Consider the following 7,437-nt stretch of genomic DNA (forward strand, 5'->3'; position numbering starts at 1 on the left):
CAGCGCGCACGACCCACGTGGAGTTCCAGGTCTCCGGCAGCCTCTGGAACTGCCGATCTGCGGCCAACAAGGCAGAGTTCATCTCAGCCTATGCTTCCCTCCAGTCCCTCGACTTCTTGGCACTGACGGAAACATGGATTACAACAGATAACACTGCTACTCCTACTGCTCTCTCCTCGTCTGCCCACGTGTTCTCGCACACCCCGAGAGCTTCTGGTCAGCGGGGTGGTGGCACTGGGATCCTCATCTCTCCCAAGTGGACATTCTCTCTTTCTCCCCTGACCCATCTGTCTATCGCCTCCTTTGAATTCCATGCTGTCACAGTTACCAGCCCTTTCAAGCTTAACATCCTTATCATTTATCGCCCTCCAGGTTCCCTTGGAGAGTTCATCAATGAGCTTGACGCCTTGATAAGTTCCTTTCCTGAGGATGGCTCACCTCTCACAGTTCTGGGTGACTTTAACCTCCCCACGTCTACCTTTGACTCATTCCTCTCTGCCTCCTTCTTTCCACTCCTCTCCTCTTTTGACCTCACCCTCTCACCTTCCCCCCCTACTCACAAGGCAGGCAATACGCTTGACCTCATCTTTACTAGATGCTGTTCTTCCACTAATCTCATTGCAACTCCCCTCCAAGTCTCCGACCACTACCTTGTATCCTTTTCCCTCTCGCTCTCATCCAACACTTCCCACACTGCCCCTACTCGGATGGTATCGCGCCGTCCCAACCTTCGCTCTCTCTCCCCCGCTACTCTCTCCTCTTCCATCCTATCATCTCTTCCCTCTGCTCAAACCTTCTCCAACCTATCTCCTGATTCTGCCTCCTCAACCCTCCTCTCCTCCCTTTCTGCATCCTTTGACTCTCTATGTCCCCTATCCTCCAGGCCGGCTCGGTCCTCCCCTCCTGCTCCGTGGCTCGACGACTCATTGCGAGCTCACAGAACAGGGCTCCGGGCAGCCGAGCGGAAATGGAGGAAAACTCGCCTCCCTGCGGACCTGGCATCCTTTCACTCCCTCCTCTCTACATTTTCCTCTTCTGTCTCTGCTGCTAAAGCCACTTTCTACCACTCTAAATTCCAAGCATCTGCCTCTAACCCTAGGAAGCTCTTTGCCACCTTCTCCTCCCTCCTGAACCCTGAACCCTCCTCCCCCTCCCCCCCCTCCTCCCTCTCTGCGGATGACTTCGTCAACCATTTTGAAAAGAAGGTCGACGACATCCGATCCTCGTTTGCTAAGTCAAACGACACCGCTGGTTCTGCTCACACTGCCCTACCCTGTGCTTTGACCTCTTTCTCCCCTCTCTCTCCAGATGAAATCTCGCGTCTTGTGACGGCCGGCCGCCCAACAACCTGCCCGCTTGACCCTATCCCCTCCTCTCTTCTCCAGACCATTTCCGGAGACCTTCTCCCTTACCTCACCTCGCTCATCAACTCATCCTTGACCGCTGGCTACGAGAGTTGCACGAGAGTTGCACCCCTTCTGAAAAAACCTACACTCGATCCCTCCGATGTCAACAACTACAGACCAGTATCCCTTCTTTCTTTTCTCTCCAAAACTCTTGAACGTCCTTGGCCAGCTCTCCTGCTATCTCTCTCAGAATGACCTTCTTGATCCAAATCAGTCAGGTTTCAAGACTAGTCATTCAACTGAGACTGCTCTTCTCTGTGTCACGGAGGCGCTCCGCACTGCTAAAGCTAACTCTCTCTCCTCTGCTCTCATCCTTCTAGACCTATCGGCTGCCTTTGATACTGTGAACCATCAGATCCTCCTCTCCACCCTCTCCGAGTTGGGCATCTCCGGCGCGGCCCACGCTTGGATTGCGTCCTACCTGACAGGTCGCTCCTACCAGGTGGCGTGGCGAGAATCTGTCTCCGCACCACGTGCTCTCACCACTGGTGTCCCCCAGGGCTCTGTTCTAGGCCCTCTCCTATTCTCGCTATACACCAAGTCACTTGGCTCTGTCATATCCTCACATGGTCTCTCCTATCATTGCTATGCAGACGACACACAATTAATCTTCTCCTTTCCCCCTTCTGATAACCAGGTGGCGAATCGCATCTCTGCATGTCTGGCAGACATATCAGTGTGGATGACGGATCACCACCTCAAGCTGAACCTCGGCAAGACGGAGCTGCTCTTCCTCCCGGGGAAGGACTGCCCGTTCCATGATCTCGCCATCACGGTTGACAACTCCATTGTGTCCTCCTCCCAGAGTGCTAAGAACCTTGGCGTGATCCTGGACAACACCCTGTCGTTCTCAACTAACATCAAGGCGGTGACCCGTTCCTGTAGGTTCATGCTCTACAACATTCGCAGAGTACGACCCTGCCTCACACAGGAAGCGGCGCAGGTCCTAATCCAGGCACTTGTCATCTCCCGTCTGGATTACTGCAACTCGCTGTTGGCTGGGCTCCCTGCCTGTGCCATTAAACCCCTACAACTCATCCAGAACGCCGCAGCCCGTCTGGTGTTCAACCTTCCCAAGTTCTCTCACGTCACCCCGCTCCTCCGCTCTCTCCACTGGCTTCCAGTTGAAGCTCGCATCCGCTACAAGACCATGGTGCTTGCCTACGGAGCTGTGAGGGGAACGGCACCTCCGTACCTTCAGGCTCTGATCAGGCCCTACACCCAAACAAGGGCACTGCGTTCATCCACCTCTGGCCTGCTCGCCTCCCTACCTCTGGGGAAGTACAGTTCCCGCTCAGCCCAGTCAAAACTGTTCGCTGCTCTGGCACCCCAATGGTGGAACAAACTCCCTCACGACGCCAGGTCAGTGAAGTCAATCACCACCTTCCGGAGACACCTGAAACCCCACCTCTTTAAGGAATACCTAGGATAGGATAAAGTAATCCTTCTAACCCCCCCCCCCCCCCCCCCCCCTTAAAAGAGTTAGATGCACTATTGTAAAGTGGTTGTTCCACTGGATATCATAAGGTGAATGCACCAATTTGTAAGTCGCTCTGGATAAGAGCGTCTGCTAAATGACTTAAATGTAAATGTAAATGTGTTTGTGGGTAATTGTCTATGTTGAACGTTTGTTGCTTGTCCATGCACTTACGTCGTTAGCTTCACGGTCGTTTGTTGTTTTGTTTAGTTTGTATTCAGTGTTCGTTTTCGTGTTTTTCCCTTCTCTAAATAAAAGAGAATGTATTTTGCACACGCTGCGCCTTGGTCCTCTCTCTCACCCATAGACGATCGTGACATCATGATCAAATACAGGATCATAATTTATAGCCATGTGTTTCCATGGCAACATTGTCATAACGAAACCTCAAATGTCATACAGTGCTTTCAGAAAGTATTCAGACCTGTCACGTTCTGACCTTAGTTTGTGTTAGGTTGGTCAGGGCGTGAGTTGGGGTGGGCAGTCTATGTTCTTTTTTCTAGGTTGTTTGTTTTCTATGTGTTTGGCCTGGTGTGGTTCCCAATCAGAGGCAGCTGTTTATCGTTGTCTCTGATTGGGAGCCATATTTAGGTAGCCTGTTTTCCATTGTGTGTTGTGGGTGGTTGTTTCAGTGTTTTCACCATTCGGGACTGTTTCGGTTTTCATTTTGATTCTCTTGTTCTTTTTGTATTTTGTATTCATTCTCATTAAAAGTTATTATGGATACGTACCACGCTGCACATTGGTCCGATGTTTCCTACTCCTCCTCAGACGAAGAGGACGAAAGCCGTTACAGAACCACTCACCAGAAAAGGACCAAGCAGCGTGGTAACCAGGAGCAGAGGGTTCTGGACTCCTGGACATGGGAGGACATTTTTGACGGCAAAGGTCCCTGGGCACAGCCGGGGGACCTTTGGCGTCCGAAAGAGGAGCTGGAGGCGTCCGAAAGAGGAGCTGGAGGCAGCTAGAGCGGAGCGGCGCCACTACGATGAATTGGTGCGAGGTAACGGGCACGAGAGGCAGTCCCAGAATGTTTTTTGGGGGGGGCACACGGGTAGATTGGCGGACTCAGGTAGGAGACCTGAGCCAACTCCCCGTGCTTACCGTGGCGAGAGAGTGACTGGGCAGGCACCGTGTTATGCGGGGGAGCGCACGATGTCCCCAGTGCGCACGCATAGCCCGGTGCGTTACATCGCAGGCTCCTCGAATCGGCCGGGCTAGAGTGGGCATCGAGCCAGGAGGGATGATGCCGGCTCAGCGCATCTGGTCTCCAGGGCGTCTCCTCGGCCCGGGGTATATTGCACCAGCCCTACGCACGGTGTCTCCAGTTCGCCAGCACAGCCCAGTGCGGCCTGTTCCAACTCCCCGCACTTGCCAGGCTACAGGGGGGATCCAGCCAGGACAAGTGGTGCTAGCTCTACGCTCGAGACCGCCAGTGCGCCTCCACGGTCCAGTGCATCCGGTGCCTTGGCCAAGGACAAGGCCTCCTGCATGTCTCCCCAGCCTGGTGAGTTCTGTGCCTTCTCCCAGAGCCAGGCCTCCTGTGTGTCTCTCCACTCCAGTGGTGATCCATGGCAAGAAGCCTCCAGTGATAATCCATGGCACGAAGTGATGTAAAGGCATATTTCCGTCTCTGTATGGGCAGCAGTTATATTCTACCCTACTCTGATAAAGGTATTTATAGGTTCTGTCTTGTCCCTCCAGCCCAGAGAGGAGTCCCATCACCAGGCCTTGGACAGCTGCACCATGCCCCCCGCTGGGTAGTACCAGTGATTTGGTGTTGTTCCGATCTGTTTAGTACAACTTTTGATGACGCACTGTCCATATATTAAGGCAGATTCTACCTGTTTGTGTATAACATCACATTGTATGTTTCTGCATATGTATCAATATGTTCTAAACCTGTTAAGGACTGAACTGAACTGAACATCCAATCACGTTCCTGTAATAGCAGGGTATATTCCTCATACCAGCTTATAGAAGCAGCACATAACTGTGTTAGCAGTGAAAATGTATAAAAAATGATATATTTGTGAATTGTTATGTGTTTACAAACTAAAGATATCCTCCTTTTTATCAAAATACTTCCTCTAATGGCTGATATCCCACCGTGGTAATGGAGGGAATTTCAATTGTTAGAGAGGTAAATGTAACTGAAACCAAACATGAACCTATATAAACATGAGAATGAATATGAATGTCGATGTCTGCAACTGGTCCTTCTTTCAGTGGTTATTTCAGCTCAGTCCACTTCCGTTTTTCTGAGGCTGAGCAGAGAGAAAAAGAGGTCATTACACTTCACCCTAAAAATAACATAGCTAGTAATTTCACGCTTTCGAAATAATACAAATAAATATTCAAATCAAATCAAACGTTAGTAATCACATGAGCCGAATACAACCAGTGTAGACCTTACTGTGAAATGCTGAATACAACAGGGGTAGAACTTACTGTGAAATGCTGAATACAACAGGTGTAGACCTTACTGTGAAATGCTGAATACAACAGGTGTAGACCTTACTGTGAAATGCTGAATACAACAGGTGTAGAACTTACTGTGAAATGCTGAATACAACAGGTGTAGACCTTACTGTGAAATGCTGAATACAACAGGTGTAGACCTTACTGTGAAATGCTGAATACAACAGGTGTAGACCTTACTGTGAAATGCTGAATACAACAGGTGTAGACCTTACTGTGAAATGCTGAATACAACAGGTGTAGACCTTACTGTGAAATGCTGAATACAACAGGTGTAGACCTTACTGTGAAATGCTGAATACAACAGGTGTAGACCTTACTGTGAAATGCTGAATACAACAGGTGTAGACCTTACTGTGAAATGCTGAATACAACAGGTGTAGACCTTACTGTGAAATGCTGAATACAACAGGTGTAGACCTTACTGTGAAATGCTGAATACAACAGGTGTAGACCTTACTGTGAAATGCTGAATACAACAGGTGTAGACCTTACTGTGAAATGCTGAATACAACAGGTGTAGACCTTACTGTGAAATGCTGAATACAACAGGTATAGACCTTACTGTGAAATGCTGAATACAACAGGTGTAGAACTTACTGTGAAATGCTGAATACAACAGGTGTAGAACTTACTGTGAAATGCTGAATACAACAGGTGTAGACCTTACTGTGAAATGCTGAATACAACAGGTGTAGACCTTACTGTGAAATGCTGAATACAACAGGTGTAGACCTTACTGTGAAATGCTTAATACAACAGGTGTAGACCTTACTGTGAAATGCTGAATACAACAGGTGTAGACTTTACTGTGAAATGCTGAATACAACAGGTGTAGACCTTACTGTGAAATGCTGAATACAACAGGTGTAGACCTTACTGTGAAATGCTGAATACAACAGGTGTAGACCTTACTGTGAAATGCTGAATACAACAGGTGTAGAACTTACTGTGAAATGCTGAATACAACAGGTGTAGAACTTACTGTGAAATGCTGAATACAACAGGTGTAGAACTTACTGTGAAATGCTGAATACAACAGGTGTAGACCTTACTGTGAAATGCTGAATACAACAGGTGTAGACCTTACTGTGAAATGCTGAATACAACAGGTAGACCTTACAGTGAAATGCTGAATACAACAGGTGTAGACCTTACTGTGAAATGCTGAATACAACAGGTGTAGACCTTACTGTGAAATGCTGAATACAACAGGTGTAGACCTTACTGTGAAATGCTGAATACAACAGGTGTAGACCTTACTGTGAAATGCTGAATACAACAGGTGTAGACCTTACTGTGAAATGCTGAATACAACAGGTGTAGACCTTACTGTGAAATGCTGAATACAACAGGTGTAGACCTTACTGTGAAATGCTGAATACAACAGGTGTAGACCTTACTGTGAAATGCTGAATACAACAGGTGTAGACCTTACTGTGAAATGCTGAATACAACAGGTGTAGACCTTACTGTGAAATGCTGAATACAACAGGTGTAGACCTTACTGTGAAATGCTGAATACAACAGGTGTAGACCTTACTGTGAAATGCTGAATACAACAGGTGTAGACCTTACTGTGAAATGCTGAATACAACAGGTGTAGACCTTACTGTGAAATGCTGAATACAACAGGTGTAGACCTTACTGTGAAATGCTGAATACAACAGGTGTAGACCTTACTGTGAAATGCTGAATACAACAGGTGTAGACCTTACTGTGAAATGCTGAATACAACAGGTGTAGACCTTACTGTGAAATGCTGAATACAACAGGTGTAGACCTTACTGTGAAATGCTGAATACAACAGGTGTAGACCTTACTGTGAAATGCTGAATACAACAAGTGTAGACCTTGCTGAATACAACAGGTGTAGACCTTACTGTGAAATGCTGAATACAACAGGTGTAGACCTTACTGTGAAATGCTGAATACAACAGGTGTAGACCTTACTGTGAAATGCTGAATACAACAGGTGTAGACCTTACTGTGAAATGCTGAATACAACAGGTGTAGACCTTACTGTGAAATGCTGAATACAACAGGTGTAGACCTTACTGTGAAATGCTGAAT

Source organism: Salvelinus namaycush, chromosome 24 (genome assembly GCF_016432855.1).
Source record: "Salvelinus namaycush isolate Seneca chromosome 24, SaNama_1.0, whole genome shotgun sequence".
Taxonomy (NCBI): domain Eukaryota; kingdom Metazoa; phylum Chordata; class Actinopteri; order Salmoniformes; family Salmonidae; genus Salvelinus; species Salvelinus namaycush.